This window comes from Triticum aestivum, chromosome 5D (genome assembly GCF_018294505.1).
Source record: "Triticum aestivum cultivar Chinese Spring chromosome 5D, IWGSC CS RefSeq v2.1, whole genome shotgun sequence".
NCBI lineage: Eukaryota > Viridiplantae > Streptophyta > Magnoliopsida > Poales > Poaceae > Triticum > Triticum aestivum.
Window position 1 is genome coordinate 518,072,104 of NC_057808.1, and position 14,948 is coordinate 518,087,051.

A 14,948-nucleotide genomic window follows, 5' to 3' on the forward strand; every position below is an offset into this window, starting at 1 on the left:
AGGGCAGCAACCCACAGCCTTGGGCGCCTCCCTCCTCCCCTGCAACAGCCTTGGGAGACCCGCTACATCCACCACCACGCCGTCGTGCTGTTGGATCTCCATCAACCTCTCCTTCCCCCTTGCTGGATCAAGAAGGAGGAGACGTCGCTGCACCGTACGTGTGTTGAACGCGGAGGTGCCGTCCGTTCGGCACTCGTTCATCGGTGATTTGGATCACGGCGAGTACGACTCCGTCATCCACGTTCATTGGAACGCTTCCGCTCGCGATCTACAAGGGTATGTAGATGCACTCCTTTCCCCTCGTTGCTAGTAGACTCCATAGATGCATCTTGGTGAGCGTAGGAAAATTTTAAATTATGCTACGATTCCCAACAGATAATTCCAGGGCCCAACTATCCGGGGAAAAATATGAATGTGTACATGCAACCGCTTAAGGAAAAATATGATCTTTGGTGCAGCGTAACTCCAGACAAGCATCGCACGATCCTTCTCCAGCTACCGACACGAGCCACCCCGCTCCTACACCTCCTGGATCTTGGTAAGTTTATCTAGTGTTTTGCTTAACACATGCATAAAGACCTAGACTTAGCTTTATTTCCTCCAATGCTTACCATAATGACCTAGACTTAGCTTCTTCTCCTCCAAAATGACTTAATAAGCTTACTGACCTCCAAAACCATCCATTTTACCTAAGTTAGCTCTAAAACGATCTGTACTTAGCTTACTTATGTCAAAAATTGCATAATTAGCTTAGTTAGCTCATAGACGATCCATTTTACCTAAGTTAGCTCTAAAATGACCCATTTTACCTAGGTTAGCTTATAAATGATCCAGTTCATCCAAGTTAGCTCAAAAATGACCCATTTTACCTAGATTAGCTCCTAAATGATCCATTTTACCTACGTTAGCTTTAAAATGACCCATTTCACCTAGGTTAACTCCAAAATGACCCATCTTACCTAGGTTATCTCATAAACGATCCATTTCAACTAATTTAGCTCATAAACGATCCATTTCACCAAGTTAGCTAAAAACGATCCATTTCACCTAAATTAGCTCTTAAATGATCCATTTCACCTAAGTTAGCTCAAAAAGATCCATTTCAACTAAATTAGCTCATGAATGATCCATTTCACCTAAGTTAGCTCAAAAACGATCCATTTCAACTAAGTTAGCTCATAATGATCCATTTCACCTAAGTTGGCTAAAAAACGATCCATTTCACCTTAGTTACCTCAAAAACAATCCATTTGACCTTAGTTAGCTCATAAACGACCCATTTCAACTAAGTTAGCTCATAAATGATCCATTTCACCTTAGCTAGCTCATAAACGACCCATTTCAACTTAGTTAGCTCATATATGATCCATTTCACGTAAGTTAGCTCATAAATGACATACTCTTCTTGTTCTAGTCTTCTTCTTGTTCTACTCTTCTTGTTCTAGTCTTCTTCTTGTTCTACTCTTCTTGTTCTACTCTTCTTGTTCTAGTCACCTATTTCTAACTTTCTTATTTTGCCATTTTGCAGATTTCGTTCACTTCATGGAAGCTACTCTTCTTGTTCTAGTCTTTCTGTTTATGTATGGATGAAACTTTATTTATGTATGAAGGCTCTTTGTGATATGAATGGAACTTTGTTTATGTATGAAGGAACTTTGTTTATGTATGAAGGAACTTTGTTTATGGATGGAACTTTGTTTATGTATGAAGGAACTTTGTTTATGGATGGAATTTTGTGATATGAATGCCTGTGAAATATATCTATACATGTCATATATATTTGGAGTGAAAATTGTTGGATTTAATAAAAAACAGAAAAAAGAGCCAATATGCAGGCTCTTTGCCGTCTGCCACTGACGGCAACGGGCTCTTTGCCGTCCGCCGCGGACGGCAAAGAAGCCACGTGGCATCCAGCTGTGCTTCCTGGGAGCTGACCCATTTGGTCAGTTTGCCTACAGTGGCAGACGGCAAAGGCTTGAGGCTCTTTGCCGTCAGCGGCGGACGGCAAAGGCCTGCCATGTAGTGACGTGTAGATGACATCATACGGCGGACGGCAAAGGCGCTAGAAAGTTTGCCGTCCACGGCGGACGGCAAAGGCGCTAGAAAGTTTGCCGTCCGCGGCGGACGGCAAAGGCGCTAGAAAGTTTGCCGTCCGCGGCGGACGGCAAAGGCCTGCCATTAGCCACTTAACGGACTGAGAGCACAATTATTGTCGTCCGCTCTCTTTGCCGTCCGCGGCAGACGACAAAGGGCCTTTGCCGTCAGCCGCCAGGAAGCAGACGGCAAAGTAGCTGTTTACCGTAGCCTACTTTGCCGGAGCCTTTTGCCGTCCGCGGCTGACGGCAAAGGTCTTTGCCGTCCGCCGTTCATGCCTTTGCCGTCCGCCGTGGCAGACGGCAAAATAGCTGATTCCTGTAGTGCAAGGATGTTGTGATGACGCCTCCACATGTGCCACGTGCCCACGTGGCTTCATGAACTGTAAGAGAGACACTGTGTAGCGTGCCATTGTGTTTTGCACATACTCGAAGTACTAGTAAGGTACACGTGCATTGCACGCGGCAGATTTTGCAACCAAATTACGAATAAATACCACACTGTAGCATGTAAGCTCTGAGTCATATATGCCTGATGTAGACCTTCATTTAATTCTTATAGTTCATCTCATTCAAAATCAATTAGTTTTTATAAAAAACCTAGGGCCTCTTTGATTCGTAGGATTTCCAAAACGCGGGAATAGGAAGAACATGGGATTAGAGTGGAATGTCGTCTTGAATCCTACAGGATGGTACGACTGTTTGATTGTGCATAGAAAAAACGCAGAATTCTTTCAAAGAGGTTTGAGTGGATGGGATGTTTCCTATGAAATCTAGTGCAAATGAATAATATGGAAAAATTCATATGGTTTACAATCCTACGAATCAAACAACCAAGATAGGAAAAATTCCTAAGGATTAGAATCCTCCAAAATTCCTTCGAGAATCCTTTGAATCAAAGAAGCCCTTAATCTGTTTTATGATTCATGGAATTGTGCGTTGTAAAGCATAAAGTACAAACAAAGAATGGCAATTCAACTAGAAAAAAAGTTTGGGAAGTTACGATACGGAAGATTCTAGAACAAAGGAGAACCACTTTTGTTTTGAGATTTGTGCATTATGCTTAAGTTCAACCATGGAGTTTGCTAGATTGTACATGTGGAAAAATCCGATGGGGGCTAGAAGATGGTGCGAGGGGCCGAGTGGAGGGAGACTATGAAGGAGTGCACAACTGCGAGATCGATATTTAGAGAGAGGGGGCGAGAACGTGCGCTGTTGCGCGCAGTGGCGGAGCCATGAAAAATGTCCCATGAGCTAGGGGGCCAAGCATTGCCAATCCTTTACGAGGAGGGCCAATTCATCAACTTAAACCATTTTTACCAGCAATTGTCTAATGATCACATTCATATTAGCCTCGATATATAGTGATGTTAGGGGGGCAGGGCCCTTACTGCCCCCTGTCTTGGCCATTGTGCGCGCGTCTGAGAGATGAAGCGGAAGGCATGGATGATGAGAGGGGGTGTTGGATATATAATTAATGTGGGTGTATTGATCGATGTGGACGTGGGAAAGAGGGTGAGACCTCACTAGATATATAGATTGATCGGTTTATGTGGAAAACTATGAAAGACCTAGCTATATACACACACACACACACATAGAGGAACATCGATCGTTGCGCATGCACGTCAGAGATAAAGAATGCCTGACATGATGGTGAGGGGGATGTGTGTGTGTGTGTGCCTTCATGGGAGACCGGCCTGAAGAAAAAGATTGCATGTGTGCGATGGATAATGCCGACTGGTAGTGTGTGTGCATGCATGCACAAGAGAAAGTTAGTGGTACAATTATAAAGAGAAGACCAATGTGTGGGTGTAAAAGACTAGGTGAGGTCATAATCAATGTAAAGTTGAATTCAAATATTTGAATAAGAGATCATGATGTTTGAAACCCATGCATGCATGAATTTAACGGAGATCTGCGCGGTGTGGTTTGGAAACGAGCATGTTGCAATGTATACACATTGAACAAGGTCAGATTGGTTTACATTTGAGATACCGATGGCAGACATCGTTTGGCCACATTGCATCCGTGCATGGACAAACTATTCTAATTGGAGATGATGCGTGGCTTTCGCATCACATATCTATATCTATACCCCTATATATATATTATATTTTATATATTTTTATATAGTGTGCGTATAATTTTAACTTTGAAAGATGGTCGTTGGATGAGGCCAATCCGATGGTGCAGAGCTGGCAAATTTGAGCACTACTAGCCATTGGATATCATCTAGATTCCACCAGATTTTGCCACATGTACAATCTAGAAGACTCTATGGTTGAACTTAAGCATAATGCACAAACCTCAAAATACAAGCACTTCTTCTTTGTTCTAGAATCTTCCGTATCAGAATTGCCCAAATGTTTTTCTACATGATTTGTTTTTACTTTATGCCTTACAACGCACAATTCCATGAATCTTAAAATAGATTAGCTTTCTTATAAAAACTAGATGATTTTGAATGAAATGAACTATATGAATTAAACGAACATCTACATCATGCATATATGACTCAAAGCTTACATGCTATAATGTGGTATTTATTCATAACTTGGTTGCCAAATCTCATGCGTGCAATGCACGTGTACCTTACTAGTCTAAATGGTGTCTGTGTGTGTGTTGTGCATGTTAAACACATTGTACGTACTAAATTGTGATCTCTGTTATATTCATGCATGCATGGGTCTCCAATGTGTGGGTGTAAAAGACTAGGTCAGGTCATTTAGTAGTATATCATACTAGTCTAAATTGTCTTTTTTTCTTTTGGGTACACGTTAAGCTTGTTCTCCCGAAATTTCAAGCCGCACCTTGTTATGCCGAAATTTCAAGCTAGCGTCTCTGTCTATCGTGCTGCGAAACTCCTGCCTCTTCAACCTGCGCCTTGTTAGCCTAAAATATTTAAGATATATCTTTGTCTCGTTGTGCTCCGACAACTCCCTCCATCTCAACCCGCGCCTTGCTATTCCAAAATTACAACGCGCGCGAAAACTCCCACGTCCTGTGAAATCCCGACACGCGAAATGCCCATGATACCCCTGAACCGAAAGAACCGCCTCAAATCGGTGGGGGTAATTTCGTAACTTACCCCACATTTCGAACAAGCGCGTCCCTAAGCCATGGTTCCCTACTCCCATCCCATCCGCCCACCCATTCGTACACCGAGGCCGGGAAAACCCACGAAGCCCCACACCCTCCTCCGTCCGCCACCCAGCCGGAGCCTCTTCCCCGACGACGTCGTCCACAACAACACCTCGACGTCCCTCATCCACTGTACCGGATGAGGATCCGTTGTCGATCTGGTCGTCCCGCCGGTTCAGCCACCCCTTCCTCCACCTCCAAGGAGCTGCCCCGGCGTTCCCCTCGTCTTTCACGCCACCTCTATTCCCACACCACCGTCTTCACCTACACCACCGGAAGAGCATCAGCATCACCGTTTCCTTGGATGAAGCTGCGGCCTAATCGGTGCCACCAAAGAGGTTGTACACTAATCGCCGCATTTTCTTCTTGATTCAATCTCACGGTGCTGCCGGCGCTCGGTCCCGAGCCGACACGGCGCGGCTCCATCCACCGCGGCGTTACAGGCCACTTCCTCCACGGCGTCGCTCCCTTGGCGACGACGTCCACATCAGTGGGAGCTGCTGGTACTTTAGCTCTCGCTCGCGCTGCTGCTCTGCTCTTACTCTCGATCCCCTGCCTGGTCTGCTCTTGCTCTTGCTCGCGCTGCTGCTCTCGCTCTTGCTCTTGCTTGCGATGCTGCTCTGATTTAGCTACACTTCAGTCGACTGAATCGACTTTTGGGTCAGTCGATTTTCAGGGGGTGGGGGGCTCGCTGGAGTTAAGGAAGAAGCAGCTGCAGCGGGGAGGGGGGCTCGCCGGAGAAGTACCCCACTATCTATCTTAGGGTTCAGGGTGGGTGCGGTGGTCGTCGGTGGTGGTGGGGCGGTGGCGTAGGGATCGCCGGAGAAAAAGCTCGGCACGGGGGGGCCTAGAGGGATGGCTGGGGCGGCGGCGGACCGGCGGTGGGGAGTGTTTTCGGGGCGGGCGGGGCGACTATTTGGCCGGTGGTGGCTGGCGGCTCAGGGGGTGGAGGTTGAAGATGAACTGCAGGCCCTTGATTTCGTATCCAACGGCTGCAAAATCGACTGACCAGAGATGAAAAAGTCAGTCGACTGACGTGTAGCCTCACCTCTAGTGCGGTCGGTTTCGACAGTAAAATTCAGTTTCGACGGCAAAATTCAATTTCGACAGTTAAGTTCAGTTTCGATAGTTTAATTCAGTTTCAACAGTTAAGTTCAGAGATGAGCGACTGATGTATACATCTAGCACTTTGTGGTTATGTATTTTACGTCATCTATTGGAGATGCTATTAGAATTCCACTCAGGTTAACGTTGTCTCTCTTGTCTTGCTTCAGCCTCGGCGTCGTACAACTCATCGGAGCTGCTCCAACGACGAAACCCTCCATCATAGCGGAGCAGTACCTCGGGCTCCATCTCCAGACGCCTAAGATCTTCTTCCCCTCCTCCGACAGCCAAATCAGCCGGAGCATCCTCGCCGGCCAACCCAATCACGCTGAGATCGACATGGCTTCGCCAAAGAGGTTGTACACTTCTTGTGGTTTGACTTAATCTCACCATACTTCTTTGCATCCTGTGATCTTCCAATTCTTGTGAACCAAACACCCAGATTGGCAGAAATCCTGTGTTTTTAAATTCTCTATTTTGCACGTGCATTCCTATCCTATTCCTGTCTATTTCCTATCCCTGCATTGTTAGAATCCTCAAATTCCAACAAGCCCTTACACAATTAATTCTATTACAGATATGTGTCAAAGAAAACCTTGTGTGGTTTGTCCTGCTCCTGCGGTGCTATGTTCCACCCCAGCTCAGCTGCTCCAACGACGGAAGGGTTCACCACAGCAGGGATCCGCTCTCCAGACTGGCTTTCGCCGCCTCAGATCTTCTTCCCCGCCGTCGGCAGCCACGACAACTGCATTACCATCATCAACTGAGCAGATGACCTTGAGGACTACACGCAAGAGAGGTCAGACTCTTCCGTGTCTGCTTACGTTATGCATCGCTTAATATGATGACATGCTACTTTATCGTCGTGTTCACCTATTAGACTCCGACTGAGGTCCAAACTTATGCTGAAACTTGAGTTTTTAAATGGTTGTGGGGTACATATTGGGGCAGCAATCAGTACTATATGTCTACTATCTGGTTAATCTCGGGTGTCTACTATGAGTTTCATGTTGGGTGCAAACAAACATTAAAGGAGCCATTTTCTGTATTTTTTAACTAAATCTATTATCTGCCTGCTATCATTGGTTTTGGGCCTATCCACAGTTTGCTACCATCACTCTGGATTTGTGCATGCACTCCTTACATAATCTCACTATGTTTTATTCCTATGCATGTCAGTTATTGTACACAATGGAACTGAACATGTAGAGCAAAAGAGACGAGCCTTGTGTGGCAATAAAATTTCATGCAGACGTCGCTCCATGGTGGGCGCAAAGGCAGCCCCCCCTCCACCCATTTCGGATCGTAATCAAGAGGAAGATAACTGTTCTGAGGGGGATTCAGAAGCAGAAGACCACTCCTATTTACCCCATGAGGTCTTCGCTCTAACTTGGCATGCTGATGTTGGTTATATCATGCATATGGTGCCTTGCATTGCTTACTTTATACATCAAATATGTCAACTGCTTAGTTTAGACATGCTTTGTGTGAATGCCATCTGTTTAGTTTATTCATCGTTTATGTGAATTTTGCAATGCCATCCTGCTTAGCCAGGCATCATATATGTGAATTTTGCACTGCCATCCTGCTTAGCCAGTCATCTTATATGTGAATTATATCAGGCTATCCTTTTTTTTTGTTACGTATTACATTTGTCAACAATGTTAGTACATTCAACTAGTCTTCATGTGCATCAGCCATTTGACAAGGTGATGGAAAATTCTGGAGTGAAAACAAGGTCTTCAGAGCAGACTATGCTATGTGACGAAGCGCATATCTCGCTGGTTACGGATAGCTCCTCAGAGGAGGATTCAGAGACAGATGACAAGTCCTATTCCCCCCCCCCTAGGTGTATGCTCTAATTAACTTGACAGGGTTATGTTGCTCATATCGTGCGTATGGTGTCTTGCATTGCGATGTCAATTGATTAGTTTAGACATGCTTTGTGTGAATGCCAGCTGTTTAGTGTATAATTACCATATATGTGAATTATGCATTGCCATCTTGTTGCAAGACATTATATATGCGAATTATGCAATGCTATCTTGTTGCAAAGGCATTATATATGTGAATTATCCAATTATGCAATACCATGTTGTTGAGCCAATCATCATGTATGTGAATTATATCATGCTATCATTTTTTTGTATTACGTGTTCCATTTGTCGACAACGTTTGTATATTCAACTACTCTTCCTGTGCATCAGCCATTTGAAGTGGTGATGGAAGTATCTGGAGTGAAAACAAGGTATTCAGAGCAGACAATGCTACCTGCTGAAGCAGACATCTTGCTGGATACAGAGAGCTCCTCAGAGGAGGATTCAGAGACTGATGACCAGTCCTATTTCCCCCCTGAGGTCTATGCTCAAACTTGGCAGGGTTATATTACCCATGTCATGCATGTTGTCTTGCATTGCTTAGTTTTTACATCATATATGGATTGCCATCTGCTTACTTGCTTACTATATAAATCATATATTTGAATTATATCATGCCATCATGTTTACATGCACAACATCTATCTGAATTATGGCATGTCAACCCATTTAATAAAGACATCATATAGTTATATCATCTCATCATGTTTAGTGTTTACAGTCATCATATTTTGAATTATGTCATTCTATCCGGGAATTATATCATGCTATCATGTTTCCATAGGCGGCATGTATGTGAATTATGGCATGCCAACCTATTTAATAAACACATTATATAGTTATATCATGTCATCCTGTTTACATAGTCATCATATTTTGAACTATGTCTTTCCATCTTTTTTAGTTAGCCATCATAATGTGAAATTGTATCATGCTATCATGTTTAGTTAGCCATCATATATGTGAAATTGTGTCATGCTATCCTGTTTAGTTAGACAACATAAATGTGAATTATCTCATGCCCTCTTTTATTCCCCACTATCCATTGCACCTGTCTATCATACAATGTCTGTACATTCAATTAATTTTCTTGTTTATCAGCCATTTGAATTAGAGAGGGTGATGGCAGTATCTAAGGGAGTAACAAAACGGTCTTCAGAAAAGATAGTGCTACCAGTTGATGCAGATAGAACCACGGTTGTACTTGCCCAAGAACCAGCCCCACCACACATAACCCAGACTCTCGGAGATTGTACCCCTACCCAGTTGGATAGAGAACCAGCTACACCCCTTCTAACACCAACCCTAGCAGATAGTAACCCAGTTCCAGTTGACACAGCACCATCTCCACCACAAAGCACCCAAACACAAGCAGTTAGTAAGGGAACTGCAGTGCCCAAAGCACGAGGACCACCACTCCGAATCCCAACTCAACGCTTAAAGGAGAAGAAGAATTGTTCTCAGGTCAGGTTCTGTAGCTATGGTTCATACTCCTTTGCTCTTGCATCACTGTATTTACTCAGACCAACTATTTTCAAATTTGAAGGATGGAATTGAAACTCCAATGGCGCAATAGGTATGTTTTAAACTTGTTTCTTTAACTGGTTTGTTGTTGTAACTTGCTCTATATTGATTTCAGTTTCAATTGAATAAACAGTTATGTTCTCATGTCATGCACATTACAAGTGTCTCTATAGTTTCCCACACTTATATTCTGTCTATTCTGCTTTGTCTTGAACAAATATTATTTGAATTGTGTCTCTATCTTGATTTGGAAACAAAAACTAGAATGATATAGACCATAAAGTGACCATGGTACATAGATATATGCTTGTTTCATGCTGTTATCCTGTGCACTTTACTGTTGACCTGATTTACCAAAATGAGTTTCATATACAACATGGTAAACCTGTGATGTGTCTGCTTGTTTCTCTTTTAGAATGCAGACAAAATATTGGAGAACGGTACCCCGTTATGCAATGGTGAAGGAAGTAATGCAGATAAGGTTCAAGATAGTGAGACATCCCTGTTGGTCTCCAAGAAAGCTGATAAAAACTACCTTGATGACAGTGAGAGAACCCAGAAGTCCTGTCTTGATGTAGTGTTCGAGTTACTGGCCACTACCGCTGGCACAAGCTCTTCGAACTCGCTGCCTGAATCAGTTCGTCTTCTTGAGTCTCATCTTCAAGTTGAAAGACATTGACCAGATGTGTTGCGACAGGAAGCTGAAGGACTGAGGAAGTCCCTGCAGAATTCAGATGCATACTTTCTGGTGCAATAGCAAGCGCTGGAGGATTTAAGCGCCAAACAAGAGAAAGTTAATAAGCTTGCTAAGCATCTTGCCAGCATTATGGGTACCCAGGATATTGTTTCTTGAGATCTTCTGAAGTGGTTTCAGTTCTGGACATGTTTTGCTACGGCGTTTATTTGCACTGGTCGCCAACTTTGACAACTAGTGTATATGATATGCTGCTTTGTTCCCTATATTTGCACTGGTGGCGAACTTTGATGCCCAGTGGATGTAATATGTGTAATAGCCGTGATAGCCTAGCGTAAGTTGCTTGGTTATTTATTTCCTTGTTGTCTTGTTTATTTGTTTGCTTGTAGTCAGTGCTGTTCTTTTACCGCGGTTAGCTAGTGGCCGCATAACCTATTTTTTAAAACTAGGCCACAATAACCATGGGCTACATATTTACTGTAGTGACACTGGGCCTTCTGCGGGCCGTAGAAATAATGGGCCTTCTATGGGGCATAGAAACAATGGGCCTTCTACGGGCCGTATCATCAATGGGCCTTCTACGGGCCGTATTATCAATGGGCCTTCTACGGGCCGTATGATCGACTGACCAAACATGGGCCAATAACATACCGCTTTATGGCCGTAAACAGGCTAGAGTTGGAATCGTCCGTTCATGGGCCGACCATAACGGGCCGTCGTTAATCGGTCGTATTTGATGACGCTATGAAAATGGCCCAGCGTATTAACAGGCCACAAATGGGCCGACTGTAACCACGGGCTGAATTTGGCCCACAAGCAGAAAATGACAGTAACGGGCCGTAAGTAAACGAATGTGGAAATGAGCCCAAGAATAAATGGGCCCCGAGAAGGCCGAAAGATAACATGGGCTGGAAACGGCCCAACGGAATAATGGGCCATTAATGGGTATAAAGTGATACACTATTCATTACGGGCCAGTTTCACCACGGGCCGTTAATGGGTATAAAGTGATACACTGTTGATTACGGGCCAGTTTTACCACGGGCCGTTAATGGGCCGAGAGTAATAAGGGCCTCATATGGGCCGAAAGACGTCATGGGCCATACATGGGCCGGAAGTTAAAACGGTCTGGAATTATATTGGACGGCCTAGATGACGCTAATGGGCCTAATTCGGTTAGGCCGTAAACGGGCCCTGGGTTAGCGGGCTGTAAATGGACTATATGCGAACAGGTCGTTAACAGGCTTGTCGTGGGCCGGCCCGCCACCTTTTGACCAAGTCAAACGGGCCGGCCTTTTCACAGGAATGGGCCTCTGTTGGGCCGTGCCACGTGTTGACGTATCATAGGCGCTTTGTGTCCAATGAGTGGAGGACATCTGTCCCAACGGTGAGCCAACACGTGTTTCCTCCATCCAATGATGATTTTACACGTGGAAAATCCCCATTGGTCGGGGCTATTAACGGGTTATCGGATCCAAAACCGGACCCGATAGCTTAACGGCGTTCCGTTACGGTGGATGCCACGTGTCGGTCACCCTTGACGAAAGCACTTCTGTGACCCGCGATTTATCGTCATGGAAGTGGAAACTTCCGTGATGATAATTTTGGTAATGTCATGGAACACTTCTACGACAGCACAGGTATGACTATCTTGATTCTGTCATAAATTTTTCATGGATGTACATGCATGACAAAAAACGCGACCTACTATGACAAACACGTATCATCACAGAAGTGTTGATGGTTAACAAGACCACTAGTTTCAAGAAAAAGGGCAAGGGAAAGAAGGGGAACTTCAAGAAGAATGGCAAGCAAGTTGTCAGTCCCGGGAAGAAGCCCAAGTCTGGATTCAAGCCTGAAACTGAGTGCTTCTACTGCAAAGAGACTGGTCACTGGAAGCAGAACTGCCCCAAGTATTTGGCGGATAAGAAGGATGGCAAAGAGGTATATTCGATATACATGTTATTGATGTGTACCTTACTAATGCTCATAGTAGCGCCTGGGTATTTGATACTGGTTCTGTTGCTCATATTTGCAACTCGAAATAGGGCTACGGATTAAACGAAGATTGGCTAATAACGAGGTGATGATGCACGTCAGGAATGGTTCCAAGGTCGATGTGATCGCCGTCGGCACGCTACCTCTACATCTACATTCGGGATTAGTTTTAGACCTGAATAATTGTTATTTGGTGCCAGCGTTGAGCATGAACATTATATCTGGATCTTCTTTGATGCGAGACGGTTATTCATTTAAATCAGAGAATAATGGTTGTTCTATTTATATGACTAATATCATTTATGGTCATGCACCCTTGAAGAGTGGTCTATTTTTGTTGAATCTCGATCGTGGTGATACACATATTCATAATATTGATACCAAAAGATGCAAAGTTGATAATGATAGTGCAACATATTTGTGGCACTGTCGTTTAGGTCATATTTGTGTAAAGCGCATGAAGAAACTCCATGTAGATGGACTTTTGGAATCACTTGATTATGAATCATTTGATGCTTGCGAACCATGCCTCATGGGCAAGATGACTAAGACTCCGTTCTCTGGAACAATGGAGCGAGCTACTGACTTATTGGAAATAATACATACTGATGTATGCGGTCCGATGAGTGTTAAGGCTCACGGCGGGTATCGTTATTTTCTGACCTTCACAGATGATGTGAGCAGATATGGGTATATCTACTTAATGAAACACAAGTCTGAAACATTTGAAAAGTTCAAAGAATTTTAGAGTGAAGTGGAAAATCATCGTAACAAGAAAATAAAGTTTCTACGATATGATCGCGGAGGTGAATATTTGAGTTACGAGTTTAAAACAATGTGGAATAGTTTCACAACTCACACCACCTGGAACACCACAGCATAATGGTGTGTCCGAACATCGTAACCATACTTTATTAGATATGGTGCGATCTAGGATGTCTCTTACCGATTTGCCACTATCGTTTTGGGGTTATGCATTAGAGATAGCTGCATTCACGTTAAATAGGGCACCATCTAAATCCGTTGAGATGACACCGTATGAACTGTGGTTTGGAAAGAAACCTAAGCTATCGTTTCTTAAAGTTTGGGGTTGCGATGCTTATGTGAAAAAGCTTCAGCCTGATAAGCTCGAACCCAAATCGGAGAAGTGTGTCTTCATAGGATACCCAAAAGAAACTATTGGGTACACCTTCTATCACAGATCCGAAGGCAAGATATTTGTTGCTAAGAATGGATCCTTTCTAGAGAAGGAGTTTCTCTCGAAGGAAGTGAGTGGGAGGAAAGTAGAACTTGATGAGGTAATTGTACCTTCTCTTGAACTGGAAAGTAGTTCATCACAGAAAATAGTTCCCGTGATGCCTACACCAATTAGTGAGGAAGCTAATGATGATGATCATGAAACTTCGGATCAAGTTACTACCGAACCTCGTAGGTCAACCAGAGCACATTCCGCACCAGAGTGGTACTATAATCCTATTCTGGAAGTCATGTTACTAGACCATGACGAACCTACGAACTATGAGGAAGAGATGATGAGCCCAGATTCTGAGAAATGGCTTGTGGCCATGAAATCTGAGATGGGATCCATGTATGAGAACAAAGTGTGGACTTTGGTTGACTTGCCCGATGATCGGCAAGCCATAGAGAATAAATGGATCTTCAAGAAGAAGAATGACGCCGATGGTAATGTTACTGTCTACAAAGCTCGACTTGTCGCGAAAGGTTTTTGACAAGTTCAAGGAGTTGACTACGATGAGACCTTCTCACCCGCAGCGATGCTTAAGTCTGTTTGAATCGTGTTAGCAATTGACACATTTTATGATTATGAAATCTGGCAAATGGACGTCAAAACTGCATTGCTTAATGGATTTCTTAAAGAAGAGTTGTATATGATGCAACCAGAAGGTTTTGTTGATCCTAAAGGTGCTAACAAAGTGTGCAAGCTCCAACGATCCATTTATGGACTGGTGCAAGCATCTCGAAGTTGGAATATACGCTTTGATAGTGTGATCAAAGCATATGGTTTTATACAGACTTTCGGAGAAGCCTGTATTTACAAGAAAGTGAGTGGGAGCTCTGTAGCATTTCTAATATTATATGTGGATGACATATTACTGATTGGAAATGATATAGAATTTTTGGATAGCGTAAAAGGATACTTGAATAAGAATTTTTCAATGAAAGACCTTGGTGAAGCTGCTTATATATTGGGCATCATGATCTATAGAGATAGATCAAGACGCTTAATTGGAATTTCACAAAGCACATACCTTGATAAAGTTTTGAAGAAGTTCAAAATGGATCAGTCAAAGAAAGGGTTCTTGCCTGTGTTACAAGGTGTGAAGTTGAGTCAGACTCAATGCCCGACCACTTCAGAAGATAGAGAGAAAATGAAGTTCATTCCCTATGCCTCAGCCATAGGTTCTATCATGTATGAAATGTTGTGTACCAGACCTGATGTGTGCCTTGCTATAAGTTTAGCAGGGAGGTACCAAAGTAATCCAGGAGTGGATC